Source organism: Pinus tabuliformis, chromosome 6 (genome assembly GCF_031772625.1).
Source record: "Pinus tabuliformis cultivar Carrire ecotype Pingquan chromosome 6, CPIR1, whole genome shotgun sequence".
Lineage (NCBI taxonomy): Eukaryota > Viridiplantae > Streptophyta > Pinopsida > Pinales > Pinaceae > Pinus > Pinus tabuliformis.
In genome coordinates, this window is record NC_142292.1 from 56,430,469 (window position 1) to 56,453,875 (window position 23,407).

Consider the following 23,407-nt stretch of genomic DNA (forward strand, 5'->3'; position numbering starts at 1 on the left):
AAGACACCCACTCATTTATCCCCCATTATTTAAGCCAAGAATCCATATATTAGGTATATAACATTCCCTCCCACTTAAGAAATGCTTTGTCCTAAAAGCATTGGTAGAGTTATTTTCTTATTTTAGTAATATTAATTTTATTCTTTAAGTTGCATACAATGGGAAGATAATTTTGATATTCCCCTCGGAGTTTATGATCTTCTTATAGTGCATTAGCTATTTCTTTTTCTCGATTTCTTCATTGCACCATAATTTCTCTTTAAATCTTGTTTTGATTGTACTATAAACGATATCGATATTTTGAAGACAGACCCACTCATTTATCCCCCATTTTTTAAGCCAAGAATCCATATATTAGGTATACAACATCCCCTGCCCCTAAAGAAATGCTTTGTCCTAAAAACATTGGTAGGGTTTTTTCTTATCTTAGCAATATTAATTCTATTCTTTAAGTTGCCTACAATGGGAAGATAATTTTGATTTTTTCCTTGGAGTTTATGATCTTCTTATAGTACATTAGCTATTTCTTCTTCTTGATTTCTTGTAAGGGTAGACCGAGCGTTTAAGATGGGACGTTAAATTCTGCTCAACCCGAGTTTGAATCCCTGAAATGACATGTTAAGCCTGTTGTCATGAGGTTAGAGGAATAGGTGGCTTGAGGGAGTTTCTCCATTCGTAGTCAATATGGGAAATCTCGATTCTTGCTAAGTCATATATTCCTGGTATATTAGTCCTACAGGCAGATTGGATATACTCTTGGTGGTATAGTGGCAGCCAGAAGGTTTGATCCTGGGCCTTGCCCAGATCACTCCAATGAGTTACTGATCCACCATGGTTAAAAAAAGAAGAAGCATTGATAGAGAGAGACGTTGAGGTTGAAATGTTTCGTTCTCATCATTTGTTAATATTTTCGCTTGATCATATCATCATACACATGATATTCTTCTAGTTTTGAGGAAAAAAGGTGGAAGGATCTTCTGATATTCAAACAAAATTGTCACATTGTAAAAGGATCAACTCATCATAGGTCATTCTTTGGGACTTTCTGTTGCCACAACTTCTGAATTAAATTTTTCTGATTATGATTCCAAGCTGTATTGGGAGTATAGTAATCAAGCTTTTGTGGTGTTCAATGTTTTCTATATTTTATTTTGTGGAGCCCTGCATCAGTTTGTATGAGTCAAAATTTTAAACCTTTAACCTTGGTTCATCTTTAGGACTATGCATTGATTTTGGTTGAACCGTTCAATGTTCTTTAATAATATAGAAATATTGGGACTCTGATTCTTCGACATTTGAGGAGAGTGTTGTCTTTGTTTCGAGTAATGTTAATATTGGTAAGTTGATTTGTCAATATAATGATTGTTGTGATTTGGATGATGGTTAGGATTGTCACATCTTAAAAAGATAAACTCATCCTAGGTTGATATTTTTTGGGATTTCTGTTTATACAACTCTTGAATCGCTGTATTGGGATTGCAGTAACCAAGCTTTTGTAGTGTTCAATGTTATCCATATTTGTATTTTCAGGAACCTCCAATTGGTTTTTGTGAGTCAATGTTTCAAACCTTTGACCTTGGTTCATATTTAGGACCATCTTTTGCTTTCCAATTTAGTTTAATGAATTACTTGAGGCGAGCTATGTTCTTTTCTCCTGCCGACCAGAGCATCAAAATTTTGAATATTGCTTTAAATCTTGCCAAGTCCTCTGTTGGTTGATAAGTGTGCTCATCGGTTAACTTTTTCAATTAGGATGATGCTCTTTGGGAAGTTTCTCAAACAAGTAGGTTTCCACAAGCAAACCCTTCACATCAAGAACAAGTAACTTTCTTGTTTATGGGCACAGCCATTGCCATGTCTGCTTGCACATTTTCCAATAGTACTTTTAACTGGCTGTTGTTAATGCCAAGGGACTGTAGGCAATGTTGTACAACATGATTATCATTGAGGTGCTTTATCAGTGTCATAACACCTGGTATAAGAGAGGATGTAACCATTGAAACCTGTTGTGGAGTCACAAGTGTTTCTATCAACTTTTGTACTGCATATGTTCCATGAATATTGAGTGATAGATTGACAATCTCTCCAGGTTTGCCAGTTATTGCATGAAGAATTTGCTACCTCTGGTCTTCATTACAAATTTCCAAAAGTTTTGTAATGTACAAAGTGCTGTCCTCATTCTGAAACCAACAGATTTATGGAAAATGGTCAAGCTGATCTTGTAGAGTTTCAATATTATGAATGGATCCTCTGAAAGGTCATCTTGCAATATGGCCTGAACACAATCAAACCATGAAGCAATGAATCCTTCAATTATTTACGCACAAATTCTTCAAGGAGACTTGGCATGTCACTTTTCAGATATGGTACAGAAGTGACTAGTCTGGACTAGAGTCCTAAAAGGTAATGTGCTAAGGTGGGTTTCACTCTTTAGATATGGTACAGTTGTGACTAGTCTGGACTAAAGTCCTAAAAGGTAATATATGCTACTACTGTTAGCCCACTACCATGATTACAAAGATTCCGATGTGAATTCTGTAACCAATCCTATGCAATAATTGTAACCTTCCACATTTACGAGCTCAGATAGCTGATAATTCACCTTGGAATGTCCAAGAAGGTGGTGATACTCATGGTAATTGTCATGATCAGCAAGGCCTCACCCTGTTTGTAATTTTTTTTTTTGTTCCAGTCATTAAGTGAGCGAAACTTTTACTGTTCTGTATCATTGGAGAATAAAGACCTTTTAACAGAAGCAAGATGCATGTTATACTCAGGAGCCTCTTCTGATAGAGGAGGCTTCATAATAGCATAATAATAATAAAAATAGTTGCAAAGTCAATGTGTCCTCCAAAATGGGCATCCAGGAGGAAGGAGTAGGAACAATGCCAAGATCTACAGAACTTTCATTCAAAGATGTCCCAACAAAATCAACAGATAAACATTTCCATGCAAGAGAAAAGGCTTGGTCTTTTAGCCTATTATCAAGATGATTGTTTAACTGTTGCAGATCCCTAAAATAGCAGGCAATTTTCCACTGATGTGTCAAGGGAAATCCTGGATTGGGCTGATTCCTCTCTGCAACAACTGGATTCATAATTTTCAGACCAATGCAATACTGCTATGTCGTCGACTGACTCAAGAATTCATGGAATCCTTCACGATATTTCTAAACCTGTCATCATCATACCATCCTAGCTTTGTCATATGGCAAATAAGTTGAATCAAAGAACTAGTAACATATGGCTGCAATTCGAACCCTATATAGTATAAAGGAGAAACTGCGTTGCAGCTGAAGGTGTTTGTAGTAAAACTTCAATGGTATAAGAGAGAATCCACCATAAAACTTTCAAGATAAACCCTAAAACACCAAAGCCATATGAACAACACCAATTATATGGAGAGAAGGAGAACCCTTGATGGAAGGATAACACCATCAGATATTTTTTATGGAAGGAATCACTCTACAAGCCATGCTTGCTACAAGTCAATACAATTCGACCTACCTTCAATACGATGATACTCGTGTGTATTTATACTTTCTCACGAGAATTCTAAGGGGCTTCATGCCAATTACCCCTTATTATTATATTCTTTCCTTTTATTTACATAGTGGGTCTATTCCATTACTATGGTCATGTTAAATTCATTATTCCCTTGGGTACCTCCACAGGTACATTACTTTCCATCCCCCTTGGCATGTTTTCTCTTCGAAACATTGGAAGAACCAATATAATATGACCTACTAAGCAATGTAGTCAACTGGTACCATGCACAAGCATCCATGCATATAGTGAAATGTGGATATGGGATCCAATTGTGTCCTTTCCTTGATATTGATTCTGCTTTTTCTTTGGGATCCATGTCTTCATTGCACTAATTTGATGTCTCCAGCATTTCTTTTAGTAATCCATGTGCCTCCATACTGGTTTTCTCCTCTGGTTCTATGTTGATTCATAGTAAGTTTGTTGATGCTCATGCCCTTGCCTTCATGACTGTCATTTCTATGGGTGGTTGGGTGGCAATATACAATGATCTTAGCTATCTGTCCTTCTTTTATTGACTCTTCAACATGTGAATTTTTTTGAGACATTTAGCTCTCTAGCTTCTTCTTCTTATTTATTGCATTCATAGGGCCTTTCTTCAAGTGCATTTATAGACTCTTCTTCTAATTCAAGCTTGGTCTCTGCATTTGATGTATCATTAGGTACTGCAATTTGTTTCCCTGTAATGATTTCTTCATGTGCCTCCTTGGGCCCTTCTTGCTAAGTAAGAGAAGTATCCTGCAATGTATTATCTTTTTCTTGTACCATAGCTACAAAAACTTCTTTTGCAGATTAATATTAATTGTCCATCCAAGAACATCCCAAAACAATGTCTGCATCATCCATATCTATAAAATCTGAATGCAACACATATTTATGCATGGTTATCTTCAAACATTTAAAAATTTGAACATTTTCATCCTCAGTCTGTGTGCTCTGAATGTTCTTTGTGGGTACATGCAATCTTTCAACCAAGTCAACATTGATGAAGTTATGCTTGCTACTAGGGTTGATAGAAACAATAACTTTTTCATGTTGAATATACCCATGAACCTGTAATACAAAGTTTACACTTGAAAATATTTTAGGGTATTTGGACACCTAAGAGTAAGTTAAGTTCAACTTTGTCTAATGTGTCTATTAGGTAAAAGTGCATATCTTTAGTATGCATTAGTTGCATTTTAATTTGACGGTCATGATATGTTTTAGACGTAGAGTGATTGAACGTCTCATAGTCTCCTCGATACTAATGGCTACTAATATGTGGCTTAACACCTGATTGGTACATGATCTCTATTTAAAGGGCATGGGGGGTCATGGCTAATGATCGATTGTGTGAACTCCCTTATTGCGCCGAGAGGCGCTCTCCAACCCAGTTTTGTAGAGATGTTGTGATGTTTAACATTTTAACTCGGTCAAAATAAAATACAAATAAAAATAAATTGAAAAAAATAAAATAAAAAACATAAATAGTAGAGATGTTGTAATGCCTTGTTTAACATATTGACTCTGTCAAAAAAAATAAAAATAAAAAATAAATTAAAAAAACAAAATAAAATAAAAAGCAAAATTAATAATTATATTAATCATTATAATTATAAATTATAATTAATTATAATTAATAATTAAACTAGCCTAAATCTGTCTTAACTCTAGATCAACCAAGCACTGAGAGGGATCAAATCTCTTAAGATGCAAACCTCTTCTAGAATGAAAAGAGATTTGGTCTTTCTCAGCGCTTGGTAGATCCCGAGTTAAGATGGATCAAGGCTGGTGCAAAATATTTTCTTTTGCATAATACAATTGCCTCAAGTGGTCATGTTGGCTGGGGCAGTGGATTGTTTCCCTCAAAGAGGGTTTTAACCACGTAAAAGTATTGACATTGTGATTTTGATCTAGTTGTGTGAGTGGTTATTAAAGGTTTTTTTCTTATATGGAATATCTTGTTTACCCAAACATAGTAATAGAGCCTGTTTGAAAAACTGCTCCTGTTAGTGATTGAGATCTTGAAACCTGTATTGCCACATTTCTGAGATCTTTTTTCTTATATGGAATATCTTGTTTACCCAGACATAGTAATGGAGCCCGTTTGAAAAGCTGCTCCTGATAGAGATCTTGAAACCTGTATTGCCACATTTATGAGATCTATTATTTGTGTATTCTTTTTCCTTTAACCGACTGTTCCATCATGTCTGTAATGCTGTTTTCAGCTAAGAACACCTTTTGTTTCATCGAAAAAGGTGGCCGTTTGCCTGAGATACAACATTTTTCGTAAGATGTGGAGGCATACAGTTGAAATACGCCCTTTTAAAATTATTTTTTGCAAAGTTCAAATTTTGGTTTTCTGTTTATATTCCCGCTTTGCTACTCTTTCTGGTATGTGTATGCTCTTTGTCTTGCGCTATGTGCGATCTTGGCAAATCAGAAATAGAGTGGAAAGTGTCTTCTTAACTATGTATGCTCTTTGTCGAGCGCTTTGTGTGATCTTGACAAATTAGAAGCCCCTTTGTTAAGTTTTGGAATTTTTTTTTTCAAAATTGTTGTTTGTTTTTGGATGAGCACATATTTTCTAGTAGGTACGCAGTTCAAGGCAATAATACCACCACCACCCCCTCCATCCACTATTACTGTTATGTCTCTTGCACTAGCTCACTTGGTTAAAAATTAGTTTATTTAGCAAGAGGTCTTGAGTTCAAATCTTTTTTTAAGTTATGTTTTGAAAAAGTTCATGCAAACTTAAGTTATTTCTTAACTTTACTGTAAAGTGTATTTCATTTATCATGTAAAATTGAATCACTATAAAATAATTTAATATTTATTTTAAAGTAATTTTTGCATGCAACTTTCATTTATAAAGCAACTTCATTGTAAAATTGATTCTCACTTGTGGGGTGCCAAGAGGGGGAGGGATTCTCATTAATCCCAAAGGAATCATTGAATATAGATATGCTTGGGGGCTTGGATGGAAGACCAAAAACCAAGCAGAAGCGTATGGCTTGTTCCTGGGCCTCACATTGGCTCAAAAGAAGGGCATAAAAACAATACAGGTATTAGGAGACTCCATGATAATTATTAGGCATATGATCTATGCTTCATCAGCTAAAAACACTACCTTAAACCAAATAATCAAGAGATCCCAGGGGCTGATCCCCTCCTTCGAATTGGTGTCTTTCTTCCATATTCTCAGAGGAAATAATCACGAAGCTGACAAACAGGCTAACCATGCATGCCAGTTGAGAGAAGAAAGGAGCATTGTGAATGAGGTCGTGGGCACGACTAGCATCCCATAAGTGTGTTGATGAGATACAAATTCTGGATTGTGGAGGTTGCTCTTAGCCTTAGGAAGTTAACAAACTTAAAAGTTGGGGATTTTGCTTTTAGATTTCTCAGGGTGGCTAATTGGACTCGCCTCCTTCCCCTTAGCCCTCCCCCTTTCCTTCCCCTCCCCTCCCCTTCCCTTCGTCTCCCCTCTTCTTGTTAGAAATACTGAGAAGGCGGGTGAATCAATATTTCTTTTCAATTGTTACTTTTACTAGTTAGATTACTTATATTTAGAACACAAAATGAACAATAAGAATAAATGCTTTTATTATTTTCTTCTTTACAATAAATCAAGTACAATATATGTAGGGCTCCAACCCTAGATGAAGACACTGATTTTCAATCTCCTAGGCTCCAACCTGTATTTGCCAAGCACTGACTTGGACTTCCAAGGCTCCAACCTTGTCAATTTTGAGGCACCAACCTCAAGGGCTCCAACCCTATATTTGCTTCAAGCTCTGACTTGGTTTCTTGAGGACTCCGATTCTCTAGGGCTCCAACCCTATCCTCCAAGGCACCAACCTTGTCTTTTCGAGGCTCCAACCTCTTGGGATCCAACCCTTAGCTTAACTTCATCAAGATATGTTTGGTTATACTTCGCGGTTCCCAATGTCTTCTTCAACAATGACAACCTTGTTCTTCACATGCAGGTGTCTTCGCTGTTCTTCATGGTACGCAAAACAAGAATCTCCAAATAACCTCATGATGATATCATGGCCTCCAATGATCTCCACAAATCTTCAATATGTCTTCAAGCTACTCCAAGATGTTTTCCAAGATTCTTCACTATGCTGCACTAGGTTTGCTCCTCTAGTTTGTTATTTTAAGCTTGCTACTGTCCTAAAGTCTGTAATTTATCACAGGTGTAAGGTGTAGCACAGAGCCTTCTGAAGTTTGCACCAAGTCCGAGCCTTCTAGAAGGTTGTTGTCTAAGGTGTAGTTTCTCCGAGCCTCTTTTCTAATACCAAGGTACCATAGTTAGCGATTCTGAGCTAAGTTTGAGCTGTTGTGTGATTTGAATCACAATTCTAGGCTATTAATCTGATCTTCTACAGTTGAATTGTCCACAGGTCCAACCTCCCATAGATGAATAAACCAAATGCTGGTTGAGATGAGCTCCACACACCACTGTCCAACCACCTCTCCATGGATTCGAGCCTTCACCAAGGGACTGTCACTAAGTTCGAGCCTTTGTAGTAGTAATTGTCCACTTTTATGGGCTATATTGGTGATTGTACAGACCACTGAGGACCGAGTTTATGCAGATCTGGGCTTCTCCACTGCCCACAAATCTGAGTTTATGAGGTCCGAGGTGTAGTCTTCTCTTTACAGAGTTGAGGTGTTATGGTAACTATACAGGTCCGTAAACATGCCACTGTATTTTTCACATGTTTGCAAGCTCTATATATCACTCCATAGGTCTTGAGAAATTATGTAATCTCTGTTTTGCAACCCAAACATGTTTATAATATTTCAAGTGCGTATTTCAGACTTCATTTATGGCTTCGCTATCCACAAGTCCTCAAGTATCTTGACAAAGGTTGTATAGAAGTTTCAAATTTATTTTTGCATCTCTTCAAGAGTTCACTAGATATGAATTATTCTCAAGTGATCCTTGCTTTTCCTACAAATATATTTTTTCTTTGTCGTAATGCGTTTTACGAATCCATGTAACATATACATATATATACCAATGTGAATTAAAGGGACATGACAATTGGATATATAGGTAAGCCGACTTTTGCTGGTGGAGCCAACGTACGAATTGGTGGAGCCGTGTAATGCGTCCAACGTCCAACATCTACACGACGAACGTCCAACGCGTATCTTGGAAATATTTTGTTGTCTGATATTATTCATGTAGCGTCCCTTTTCTAAAAGTATGCATGTCGTGGAGGTAGTATTATAATGTATTTAAATCAAAAAATTTATTATGATAGAATGTTAAGGGATGGGTAGCTAAATAAGTGTTTTGAGGTTTATTTATTTATTTTTTAAATAATAATTATTTTTGAATAACTTTTTAGAGTTTCATGATTTTTATTAGGATTTAATTGAAGGAAGGATAAGAATAGGATTTTAGGAATTATGGAATTTAGGAGTTAGGGTTCAATAATTTATGAATTAGGGGATTGTTTCCAAGGACAAGATTAGCATTTCTTAGAATGATTTTTTGAATATAGAGAGATAGGAATAGGAATAAATAGGAATAGGAAATTAGGTCATTATGAAAATAGGAATTAGGGTAAAGGGTTTGCTAGGATTAGGGTTAGAGTTTCATTAAATGAAAAAGGTTTTATCATGTATGGTTTGCACAACCTCTAGGGTTAGGGTTTCATTAAATGAAAAAGGTTTTCTCATGTATGGTTTGCACAACCTCTAGGGTTAGGGTTCATCAACAAGCAATGATAGATAAGGCTAGGGTTTAATTGTTCATCATTAGATCATGCATCATAAATATAGCTAGGGAATATATGCATCATGTGACTTGAACATCTTCATGCTTAAGGTTTTCTCCTAGGGTTTGCATGATGTTAGGGCAACATCTCAAAAGGATTATTCAAGCATAAATAGAATATTTGTGATCTCCAACAATGCTATATTGACATCAATGACAACCTTGACCAACAATCTCCCCCTTTGTCATTGATGGCAATATTCTTGCTCTTTCAATATTCTCTCCCCCTTTGACATCAATGGCAAACGGGGCGCCCAAGTACTCCCCCTATCAAGTTGCTTCTTTTCTTCATCAATAGTAGTTCTTCATAGGTATGTTAGTCCCCTTGTCATGGTGCTCTTTCATCTGGCAATATGGTCCAAGTTGCATTTCTTCATGGATGAACCAACTCCCCTTGTCTGCATAAACTCCTCTAGCTCAAGAAAGATTACTTGCTTAGTGATCAAATGGAAGAGATCCTCAACATTATTCCATCGGATGAGTAAGGGATCATGTTCTTCAATGGAGTTGCTTCCGAGAGATGATCTATCAAAATTGTCCATGTGTGACTCATCAAGGGTTTTATAGGGCTCTTCTTGGATAGCTTCTGCAAGAATTGTTATGAATCATAAGCTCCCCCTAACAGTATGCATGGTCTCCTTTTTGGCAGAATTTCATCATCAAAATTTGGAATATCATATCTGCCAAAGATGTCTTTATCAAATTAACAACATGTGTTGTTGGCTTGAGTGTTCAAGAGACTTTCAGATCCAATTTGCTTCCTTCTCCATACTTGAGTGACTTTCTTTTCTGGCTTGGTTGTCATGGTTCTAGCTTGTGTAGGGACCGAAGTCAAGTTACAATCACGCGCCATATGTCCAATGTTATGGCAATTGAAGCACTCCATCTTGTTTATGAATGAGTAATCATGACTTCTTCTTGCAAAATTGCTTCTAGGAGATTGACGGGGACCATTATATTTGTCTTTGTGATATGCCCTACAATCTTTTGCCATGTGCCCAAAGTTTGTACAAGAATAGCAATAACCAAGAAATATACTTTGGTACTTGGGAGATGAAGATTTCCTTGAGGGTAAGGGCTCTAGTATTGATGCTTCTAAGGTGATTGGGATTCGTGAGGGAACATTGTATAGACTTTTGACACATCTATCTCAAGCCCCAATTCACATGGATGTGAAGCCTTCTGAACTATGGCATAGAAGATATGGACACCTTCTTTATCGAATTTTACCATCTCTAAGTCAAATGGTCAATGGCATCCCCAAATTGAAGGAAGAACATGAAGGAACTTGTAAGGGTTGTACTCTAGGCAAGTAGAGCTATGCAGCGAAAGGGATTGTGTCTACTTCATTGGAGCTTGAATTTGGTGGAAGTATTCATCTTAACAACATCGTATAGGTTCCAGGTTTGAAGAAATACTTACTTTCTATTTCTTGTCTAGAGGATAAGGGTGATAGAATAACTTTTGTTGATGGCAAGGTTTTGGTTTGGGGTAAGGGCTCTAGTATTGATGATGCTAAGGTGATTGGAATTCAAGGGCTCTAGTATTGATGATGCTAAGGTGATTGGAATTCATGAGGGAACATTATATAGACTTTTTACACCTTTATCTCCAGCCCTAGTTGACTTGGATGTGAACCCTTTCAAACTATGTCCTACAAGATATGGGCACCTTCATTATCAAATTTTTCCATCTCTAAGTCAAATGGCATCCCTGAATTGAAGGAAGAACATGAAGGAACTTGTAATGGTTGCGCTGTAGGAAAACAAACGTGAAGAAGCCATTTGCAAGAAGTGATACTAGATCTAAGGAAGTTCTAGATCTCATAAACTCTGACATGTGTGGTCCTATGGTAGTAAAGTCCCTTGATGGACATCAATATTATGTAACTTTCATTGAAGTTTTCTCAAAGAAAACTTGGTTATACCCATAGTTTTAAAACTAGGTTGGTTTGGCTCGGACTTGGCCTAGTTGACCGAGCCATTCCCTTGCTCAGACCAACTAAGTCAATTATCTGGTTCGGTGACCAATGCATTACCGAAACGACCGAGTTAATCATTGACGCGGCCGATTCGTAATGGATCGAGTGGATCGACCAAGGTCGACTTAAACCGACTGGTCTAGATGGCGGGAAAAAAAGTCAAGCTGAGCAGACTTGAAATCATTTTTTTTTGTTTAAACTATTTCCTAGCCCCTCTACCCCTCTCCCACGCCTATAAAGGTGACCCAACCCCCTCATATTTCCTCACAACTATCTCATTGCATTTGTGAGGAGTTTGTGAGCAGTTGGAGTTGGTTTTGGAGCAACATTAAGGAGGTTCTTGGGCAATCTTCGGAGCAACATTGAGGAGTTGGTTTTTGCAGCAACATTCGTTATATGTTTTTGTTCTGATCTCTAAATATTACATGTATTGGACAATGCACTGGGTGTCATTTTGATAATAGATCTATTCATGAGCATACTTTGATTAAGTGTTGTCTTCTCTCTATTATTCTAATGCTCTTTGAGTTTGGAAACATGAATGAAAATACTTAAAAATATGATTTTTCATTAAAATTAAATATTTAATGTACTTTTTACCAATGTTGCAGTAATCGTTATTGGGATAATATCGGCTCGGGAAAAAATCGGAAAAAATCATAAACATTGGGAGATAATCAGGAAAAATTCGTAAAATACAAAAATATTCATTTTTTTTTCAATTTTTTTAATATCTAAAGCATCTACAACATAAAATAAATACATTGACACATAATTATGATAAAAGAACTAATTTATAAGATGTGTAATATCATTTCTAGTGCTACATCACACATAACAATGAATCATGTCCTGAATAGTAAGCCCTCACTCCTGAGTCCCAACTCAGCTTCAAAATATCAACAAAAAATATAATAATGTATCTCATATCATGAGTCATAATGTCATATACAATGAAATGAACAAAATAACTAAAGTCTAATAGACTAATACTATTGATTTCCTCTGCCCCTCTTGCGAGAAAATGCAATAGCTTTCCCTTTCCCTCTAGATGTAGATGCCAGTGGAGTTGGCAGTGGACTCTGCTGTGCTCTAAAAGCTGAAGAACTAGGAGCTATAGGAGGTATACCACGCCCTCTACTGGTGGCAGGAGTAGCCTGGGTAGGTGGTGTCACCTCCTCCTCCTCCTCCCCCTCTACGCCTTCCACTACCTTCTGCTCTAACCAATCATCGACAGACTCCATGAGAGGCCTCTCGGCCTCAACCCTCCATGCAACAGTGGTGTCAATCCCATCCAATGAGATGGTCTCCATATCAGGTGTTCTCTCAAGTTGCCTCATCCACAATCAAAGATTGTAGTAGGCGTAGACCATGTCATTAAGTCGCTGGAACTCCAACTTGTACAAAGATCATGAAATAATAATTAAAAAAAATATTGTTTAATGAATTCAAAAAATTATTTGGAAATTTGCAACATTTTAAGTTTACCTGTTGCGCTTTTTGTTGTGTATTTTTTCAAATACACTCCAGTTGCGTTCACATCCTGAGGAGCTACATATTTGGCTGAGGATTCGAATGGAAAGCTTTTGTAAATGGGGTACCTTGGCACCATACATTCTCCACCATGCATCTACAACAAAATTACAAATAAAATTTTAAATAAACATAAGAAAAAAATGAAATTTGAAAGTTGAAGCAAAGTATGAAATTATGAACTTGAAGAAACAATGAAATTTGAAACAAACTAAAAAATACTTGGCATTTTAGTCGTCCTATCAGTCACAACCATGTCAAAGCCAAATGTGCCACCTGCCATCCTGTATGTTTCCATTTCTTTGGAGATTTCTGTACGTTCTGTTGGAGATCACACCATCCTTTGAACACAGGTTAAGAATCCATCCATGATCTCAACATCAAATACGAACCCACATGGGTACGAAAATGCGGGGTTCAGGTAGATCCCTGCAACATGAATGGGACGATGGAGTGTGTTGTTCTATCGTTCATCAATCACTTCCCATAGGAGGAGTTGTTTCTAAAACCCCTCATCTCCCTTATCATCATAGTAGGCCCGAATGGATTCTTTGGCCTTGTCTATGGCCTCATACAAATAGCCCATTGCGAGCTTGCCACCATCAACTAATCGAAGAACCTTTACCAAAGGTTCAGTAACGGTGCACACCTCCTGCACTCCCGCCCAGAAGTCTTCTTTGTATGAAGCTAATCTGCATATGGCCTCTCCCTTTGGTTTGCGGCTCATTGTCAAAGCACGCCACTCCTTTGAAAGAAACATTCTCTTCACATCCCACATAGAATTCAAGAGGGATTGAAGAGATATGAAACTGGTGGCAAACCGTGTAATGGCGGGGCGCACCAACTATTTATTGTTGGTCAATTTTCTCATCAAGCTAAGCACATATGTATGATTATATATAAATTTTGTAATGCTTTTTGATGACTCAACAATATTTTTGACAAAGGAAATTTTTCCTATGTCCTCCAACATCAAATCAATACAATGTGCAGCACAAGGTGTCCAAAATAAAGTAGGATGTCTCTCCATAAGCATCCTGCCAGCAGCAACATAATTTGCAGCATTGTCCGTTATGACTTGGACAACATGTTCTGCACCCACCTCCAAAATAAACACATCCAGCAAATCACATAAAGTTTTTGCATCTTTGATATGTGAAGATGCATCAATAGATTTCATGAACATTGTCCCCTTGGGACAATTAACCAAGAAGTTTATAAGGGTTCTTCCCTTTTGGTCGGTCCAACCATCTGACATCACAGTGTATCCTGTTTGTGCCCATGATGCCCTAGACTCCAATCTTTTGGTGTAGTCAACCTTTTCATTTTGAAGAGTCTGAGCTCTAAAGTCATCATAAGAAGGGATTTTGTACCCTGGGCCAACGGTTGCAATAGCATCAACAACAGGCTGGAAAAATGGATTATTCCTTGCAACGTTGAAAGGAATATCACTCCAAAGGAGAAATTTGGCCAACAACTTGTTAGCTTGTTCTTTCTCAGTTTTTTTAAACATTGAAGTGATAGATGGTTGTGAACCAGGTGTGGTTCTACGAACAAAAAATGATGAGGCAGCTACCGGGTTGGTTGTAGATATTGATGCTGAAGTAGAACCAATGCCACTTCCTTCACCTGAGCCTAACACCCTCTTTGCTAGTTGCCTCTTCATTTCTGCTTTGGCCTCTCTGTCGTGCTCTAATTCTTCCAATGATCTCATGGCTCTTCGGATGATTTCCGGATTTGTATTTGTGCAAGGCCCTACATCAAATCCAGGGATTTGTGCAAGGTGATACTTCAATCTATAAACCCCCCCTGACATATGATGCCCACACAACTTGCAACTCAAATTCATTCTATCAAACCCTCCATCAGGTTCACCAAATTCCCACAGAGGGTCCAATTTCCTTGGCATGTTTGTAACTTGGTTGAACTCTTGACTCTTGAGTTTTAAATTTGTAAGATGAAGTTTGAACTTTGAACTTTGAAGTTGAATGGTGAACCTATGGTAAAAAAAATTACATATATGAGTAACATGAAAAAACACATGGAATTTTTGACAATTTATTAATTTAACAAACAAAAACCCCATCAAATCAATTCAAAAATATTTGATAAACAATGGGTTATCCAAACCCAACCAAAAACATAAAAAAAACCAAAACAAAACACATAAATTTGGTGCCCATACCGGTTTGCTGGAGAAAATTGATCCTCTCCTCCTCAGCTCTAAATCCACCAGGGTTTTTGACTCGTTTTTCTCCTCGAATCAGCTCCCAATCGACAAGTTTTTTCTCCTAGGTCACTCCCAATCCACTGTTGCCTGACTGTCGAAATGAATAATTTTTTTTTTCCTATTATAAACTTGCTGTCCGCCGGCCCCGCGATTTTTACCCATCGAATCGCTATTTTTATGTTGTTATCGCGCTTATTTCAAAAAATCGTGATTTTTTTCAGAAAAAAATCGCGAAAAAATATCTGTTTATTTATCGCGTGATTATATGACAAAAAATAAAAAACACGATTTTTCGATTTAATCATGATTAAATCGCGATTTTCGCATCACTGCTTTTTACAAAGACTGAGTCATTGGAATGAACTAGCCTGAGTCGATACCGAGTCAGAGTTGACCCTCGGCCAGTTCTGAGTCCAAGTCCGAGTTTTAAAACATTGGTTTTACCTCCTCAAGAGCAAGAATGAGGTATTCAAGAAGTTTCAGGAATTCAAGGATGTAGTGGAAAATCTGACAAAAAGAAAGATCAAGATTTTGAGATCTGACAATGGTGGAGAATATACCTCCAAAGAACTCATAACCTTTTACAAGGAAGTAGGGATTAAGAAGGAGCTCATTGTTCCTTATAGTCCTGAACATAATGGTGTGTTTGAAGAATGTGTCAAGGCCATGCTACATTACCAAGATCTCCCTCAATTCCTATGAGGAGAAGCATGTGGGACAACTGTTTACTTGCAAAACCAAAACCCTCATAAGATTCTCAACAACATGACTCCGAAAGAATCATTTACAAGAAGGAAGCCAAATGTGGATCATCTTCGAATATTTGGGTGTCCTGTTTATATTCATATACCGAAGGACAAAAGGAAGAAGTTGGATCCTACTAGTATGAAGGGCATCTTTGTTGGGTATAGTGCTTCATCAAAGGCATACCAAATCTATATTAAGGATGATTGTCAGATTGAAGTAAGCAGGGATGCCATCTTTGATGAAAGTATAGCTTACAAGAAATCAAAGGATGTTCCAGTCGATTTTGATGAAGAAGAGATACCTATCTTTGAAGATATCTCAAGGGAAAATGATGGTCAAGATCTAACATCAAATCAAGAAGATATTGAAGGTCTTAGTGAGCTTGTGCAACAAGTAATTGTTCTTGAAAACCGAAAGAGGCTTGCTTGGTTGAGAACTACTCTACAAGAAGCAGAGGGACACACAACAAAGGGGACCTTTAGAGAAAGCAAAAGACCGAAGAGATATTTTGGATATGCTGCATATATGATGAAACTCATTGAAGTTGAAAACTAAACATCAATAGTGGAGGAATGCTATGCAGGAAGAATACCATTCTATCATAAAGAATGATATCTGGGAAATTGTTCCTAGGCCAAGTGACAAATTGATAGTCACCTCAAAATGGATATATAAGATAAATCATGGTGCAAATGGGAGCATTGATAAATATGAAGCAATGTTTGTAGCAAGAAGCTTCTCACAAAAAGAAGGTATTGATTACGAAGAAACCTTTGCTCCTACAACCTAATATACAACAATTAGATCACTTGTTTCTTTGGCTGCTACTATGGGATGGAGCATCCATCGAATGGATGTTAAGACAACTTTTCTAAACGGGACTATTGATGAAGAGCTTTACATTGAACAACCTCAAGGATTTGAAATAAATAAGAAGGAGACTCATGTCTGTAGACTGAAGAAAGCTCTATATGGCTTAAAGCAAGCACCTAGAGCTTGGTATGCTAGAATGGATGCATACCTATCAAGGCTTGGTTTTACCAAGAGTTCTACAAACCCTGACATGTATATAAAGGTGGTCCAAGGTGAAACAATTATCATATTCTTGTATGTGGATGATCTACATCTTATAGGTGTAGAGCACCAAATTCATGAATGCAAGAAATAGTTAGCAATCGAGTTTGATATTAAGGATCTTGGGATTATGTATTACTACTTGAGACTAGAAGTGTAGCAAAAGCTGGGTAAGATATATCTTGGTCAAGGGAAATATGTGATCAAGATTCTTCAAAAATTTGGCATGATGACTCCTATGATTACCAATCTAAAAAATTTGAGGAGTTTAGATTCTAGTCCAGTTGATCCTTCTTGCTACAAACAGTGGATTGGGTCCTTGATGTATTTGGTGAACACTAGAATGGACATTTGTTTTGTAGTAAATGTCCTCATTCAATTTCAGATGGAGCCAAAACATGATCATTGGATTGCATCCAAGCACATCTTAAGATATTTGCATGGAACTATACATCATTGCCTTTGTTATAATGGTAATGAGATTCAACTCATGGGATATATAGATTCTGAATGGGGTGGCAGTGAGATAGATGGGAGAAGCACAACAGGTGGATGCTTCAACCTAGGATCTTCCATGGTCTCATGAATGAGCAGAAAGCATGATACCATTGCTCTAAGTGGTGTTGAGGCTGAGTATGTTGCTGCAAGCGAAGTCTGTCGGGGAGCAGTTTTGCTCAGGAATTTATTATCATATTTGTTTGGAAGACTGCTTAGCCCTACACGCATACATTGTGAACATGAAAGTTGCATAAGATTGATTGAAGACCTAATGTTTCATGCTAGAAAGAAGCATATAAATAGTAATTACCAGTACCTCAAAAACTTGGTATGTGATGGGGTCGTAGAGCTACATTATCTACCTATAGACAAACATGTAGCAAATATTTTGACTAAAGCATTACCAAACAAGAAGCTTGAGTACCTAAGAGGTAAGCTTGGTTTGGTAGACATCTCTTCCCTAATTGAGATGGAGTGATTTTGGATAGTTCTTGTCTTTATGGGTCATGCATGGGACCAAGACTAACAACCTTAAGTCTTGGTGAAGGCCATAAAGAAAGAATGGAGTTCGAAGGATTGGATAAGCATCTAAGATTGAAACTTCTTATGGATTGAAGAATCCAAGGAAAGAAGTTGTAGACCGATAATCTTTGAGGATGAGGTAGGGCATCCAAGACAAGAGTAGTCGAAGAGGACCGATATTCTTTGAGGATTTAGGATTGGAAATCCATGATAAGAATAGTAAACAGTCTATACCCGACGAACATCCAGATAGGGTATGTGCCATAGAGGTAGTGTGGCAACTCACATAAATCCTCAGAACATGATGTCTAGTTAAGGCCTTCAATGACAATGCTTGTTATGGTATAGATGCTTGATAAAGATGGCTTATCAATCTGACTCTTTTTATGAGAATGCTTTAAGAATGAGATTCCTTGGTACTACATGGTGGGGTTATGAGTACCTCCCTAGTTAAGAGGTAGCAGTGTTACTTGGGAGCAGGAGCGAAAGAGGGGAGCGGGAGCGAAAACGGGTACAGGAGCGACATTTTCAAAAGCTTCCGGTTTGGGAGCGAACCCCATAGCGTTTTTTATATAATATATAATTTTTTTCTATTTTTATATTTTGATACATATATATCAACAAAAACATGTAGAATTATGAATTAGATATAAAAAACATAAAAAAACATAGATTGAACCATATAACAACAATCATCTAGAAGTTATAATCTTCATCAACCACATCCACAAGTTAGTAACATAATAACATACAACATATTGAGTCTCCTGATTCATCTATCTTAAAGTTCCAAGCTTTCAGAATTCAATATATAACATTTATCGTCATTGATCACCAAAGTTGTACTTGTAAGCTAAGTGTAACCATTACAACAAACAATATCTAACATGAAATGAAATGTTATAAAAATGAAATGAAACAACTTTCAACTTTCATGAAGCATCATGTTCATAATTCATTACTAATGAGTTATAATCGCCAACTTCAAACTTAAATTGTCATATATTGTTCAAAAAAATATCATAATAAATATGAAAGAGTCAATAGTTATAAAAACTACTAGAAACTAGAAAAGACAAGTAAATCTATTATCTATTGCTTATGCTTGGGCCTCTTGCCACCACGAGAAATGTCTAATTTTTTAGTTTTGTTGGAAAATCAAGATCTTTGTCATTAATATCACCCTCTAAGCCTTAATATCCAGAGGTATCTTTGTCATTACGTCTGTATTTGTATAGGGATCTTTGTCATTAATATCACCCTCTAAGCATTAACATAAGATAGAAAAAGCATAGCATGTCAAGTCAAGATTTTGTTTGAGTAATGCGTACATTTTTAGGAGGGTCGTGATAGAGGAGTTCGACAACCAATGTCACTAACATCAAGGTACATAAAGGGATTGGTGCTCTTGATTAAATACGAGTTCCATACCCTAATACATGACAAAATTCAATGGAAACATTGTAATCCTGAAATCCTGAAAAATTGATAAGTCTGCTGGATTTTGAATGAAATTTAAAATTCTACTTTCTTCATATGAAATCCAATGAGGTCAGAACCACTCAAACATCTCGAGTCATTTCATGGTAATGCTAAAAATTTAAGTAAAATGATGAAAATGAAGATTAAGGAGAATGTCACTTTTACTCTAAGAATTTAACATTACCATGAATTGCATATCAATACTAGAGCCATAGGCTTGATCATTAAGTTGCCCCACTCAAAACTTATTTGTTTCTTTGAAAACAAATTGCATTTGGAACATTACTGCAATTTTTTTCTTGCAAAAAAGGCTAAACGCTCCCGAAAAGGCAGGGAACATTTTTTTTCTTCGGGAGCGCGCTTCCGACCCGCTCCCGCCCGGAGCGTGGATTGGGAGCGAGATCGAGGGGGGAGGGGCGCTACCCCGCAACACTGAGAGGGAGTATTGGAGATTTTAACTAGGTTCGGTCTTCATAATGACCTTTGTATAATCATGACATTGTATATCTTGGATAAAGAAAGTAAAAGAAAGAAAATAAAATTTTATTTTATGTTATGCATGGGCTTCATGCTCAAGTTTGGGTCAAAGGCATGTTCTTCGTGCTTATAGGCCTTTCTAGGACAACGAAGAAATCATGTCACGTATTATAGTCCCATTTGGACTCATTGTAACAAAAGAAAAATATTTATTTTGTCAAGAAAAAGCCATTTATTTCTCCAAGACCAAGTCGGTCCCAGTCAAGGACAAGTTAACCCAAGGGAGGGCTATTCTACCCCTCAAGGAGGCTATAAAACAAGGAGCTCGACCTCATTTGAGATGCTCACTCATCACAAGTTTGATCTGCAATAGCGAAGGAGAAAAAGAGCTAGAAGGATGAAGAAAAGAAGAATCGACGTTCCTTGGGAGAATCTCCCTCTCTGTCTGCACGTGCGAAGTTAGGGTTTCTGTGTAGCTGCAGTTGTAGGAGGTCGAAATTGCAGGGTTGAAATTCTGAGGAGTAGTTGCAGGGCCGAATTTCTATAGTGAAGTTGTAGATGGTCGAAGTTTGGAAGCTGCCTTGAAGAAGATCTTATTGGGCGCTGACCTGGTGCTTGGGAGGATTTTGGGCTTTGGTCTTTAGGTCTTGGAAGTTTCATTGTAAGAAAATTCTATAAAAAGAGAAGCATTTCTTTATAGGTTTTCCCCTTGGAGGGGTTTTGCCTTGGCTTGGAGCCTATATCCTATGTTCTTTGTCTCTTTTGTGATCTTCATTGTTTTTTGGTAATTGCTTGATGAACAAGAACCAAAGAAGTAATAAAAGGCCAACTAATATCACAAGTAATTATTAAAACAGTGCGAAAACACGCATATGGATTTCAATGAATGAATTGATTGAATGAATGAGCAATGAAGCTCAGATAAATAATACAAATGTAGAAACAACAAGTTTCTATTAGGAAATAGAAACAAGAAGTTTCTACTATAAAAATAGCAACAACAAGTTTCTACTAAGAAACTGCTAATAAGATCACAGACGATCTTATCTGAATAAAATACATAAATGAGCATTAAACTTTAAAATAGCATTATTCTAATACCCTCCCTTAATGCTCAATCTATTTACAACACCTATAGACCCTCTGAATTTTACAAACTTATCAGGACCAAGGGGCTTGGTGAAGATGTTTGCTGACTGCTCCGTTGTGGGAACATACAACAACTGAATGGATCTGTCTTCAGCAAGCTGTCGAATGTAGTGACAATGGGTTTCCACATGCTTTGTTCGTTCATGGAAGACTGGATTCTTGACAAGTTTGAGCACTCCCTGATTATCACAGAACAAGGGAGTAGGACCTGCCTGGGAAACATGCATATCCGCAAGCATATGTCGAAGCCAAATTGCCTCACAAGATGCCTTAACTGCGCCCCGATACTCTGCTTTTGTCGAGGAGAGAGCCACTGCCTGCTGCTTTTTACTAGTCCTTGGCAGCACCGGGTCCTAGACTAAACACATACCTAGCTGTAGATTTACGGTCATCAACCGAACCTGCCCAGTTAGAATCTGTGTAACCACTGAGTGTAGGATTTGAACTCCGAGTGTACAGAAGTCCATAATCAGGAGTGCCACTCACATAACGCAGCACACGCTTCGCTGCGATCCAATGATCAGCGTTAGGAGTTGTCATGAAGCGTGAAATGTAGCTCACTGCAAAACTAATATCAGGTCTAGTGGTAGTAAGGTAGATGAGCCTGCCCACTAATTGCCTGAATAAGGTTTCATCCACAAGTGGTGAGGAAAACTGAGGTGAAAGTTTGAGCCCTGGTTCCATAGGAGTCGTGGCATGTTTGCAATCCTGCATTCTGAACCTATCCACAAGATTTCTGGCATACTTGGACTGAGAGAGAAAGATGTTGTTCTCAGTCTGCCAGACTTCAACCCCCAAACAGTAATGAAGAAGTCCCAAATCTGTCATATCAAAAGTGTTGCACAAATCCTGTTTGATCCCATGGATCAAAGGTGTTGAACTGCCAGTAATGATAAGGTCATCTACATAGACAACCACAAACAGAATATCATCACCAGTATGTTTGATATACAGGTTTGCATTAGATGGACTCCGCTGAAAGCCATGATCTGTGAGGTATTTATCAATTTTAAAGTACCAAGCCCGAGGAGCTTGTTTCAGACCATAGAGTGCTTTGACTAATCTACAAACTTTCTATTCTTCACTGACAACCTTGAATCCTGGAGGCTGCGTCATGTAGACTTATTCCTGTAAGTCACCATTCAGAAAAGCACTCTTTACATCCATCTGATGGAATTTCCAATTGAACTGAGCTGCTAAGGCAAGGACGAGCCGTATGGTACTCATCTTGGCTATAGGAGCAAAGGTCTCCTCATAGTCTATGCCTTCCTTCTGTGAGAACCCTCGAGCAACAAGGCGAGCCTTATACTTGTCTATGGTTTCGTCAGCTTTGTATTTCACTTTATACACCCATTTGCAGCGAATAGGCTTCTTCCCTGTAGGAAGATCAGAAAGGGTCCAAGTGTGATTCTTCTGAAGACTCTGGAATTCAGCTTCCATAACCTGTTCCCACTCAGGTATACCCTTAGCCTCTGAATAGGTTTGAGGCTCAAAAACACTGTGTAGGTTAGCCATAAGAGCAAAATTAATTGTAGGCTGCTGTTTGCTCTTATTTCTGGAAGTTCTACCTTCAAGGAGCTCATTATTCCAGAGATCACCAATAGTTTTAGCCCACCATTCAGGCCGGAGAGTAGAAGAACCAATATCTGGAGTAGGTGGAGGAGGCTCAGGAACAACAGGTGTAGCGAGTGGAGGATTATTTTTCGGAGGTAACTCAGGTAGTGCATCATTAAATGCTGATGTTGCATCATCCATCCCATTAGGTGGACCTAACGGAAGAAGAACACTGCGAGGATGATCCTCAGAACACTGCTAAGAAGGAGGGGACTGAAAGAACCCTCTGTCTTCATCAAATACGATGTCCCGACTAAAGATAAGACGATCAATGTCTAAATCTATCAGTCTATAGGCCTTGTGATGATCACTGTACCCTGTCATCATGAGTTTTTGGCTTTTGGAATCCAACTTCGAGCACTTAGCAGCTGGAATCCAAACATATGCAACCGAGCCAAAAACTTTGAGGCGGTTGATCTTAGGCTTACGACCAGACCAAACCTCTTCTGGAGTCTTCCCCGTAACAGCCTGAGTAGGTGATCAGTTAAGAAGATAGACAACAGTGAACACTGCTTCAACCCAAACTTTGTTCGGAACACCCCTTTGTTGTAACATGGAACGAGCCATTTCAACAACCGTACGGTTGTGACGTTCGACAACACTGTTCTGCTGAGGAGTGTAGGGTGTAGTTAACTGGCGTTTGAGGCCATGGGTATCACAGAGGTTGGAGAAAAGAGAAGAACAAAATCCCCCCCCCCCCCGTTATCTGTCCTAAGAGTTATGATATTACAGCTAGACTCTTTTTCTACTAAGGACATAAACTTCTGAAATATAGT

The 23,407-nt window shown here is 37.8% G+C and overlaps 1 protein-coding gene and 1 pseudogene across 2 annotated transcripts in view; one reads left to right on the forward strand and one right to left on the reverse strand.

Moving 5' to 3' along the window:
* LOC149257201 (protein AE7-like 1) overlaps positions 1-23,407 on the forward strand; it is a 125,593-nt gene that overhangs the window by 96,015 nt on the left and 6,171 nt on the right. The gene's annotated exons all lie outside the window — the stretch shown is intronic.
* LOC149257203 (uncharacterized) lies at positions 1,757-21,557 on the reverse strand (annotated as a pseudogene).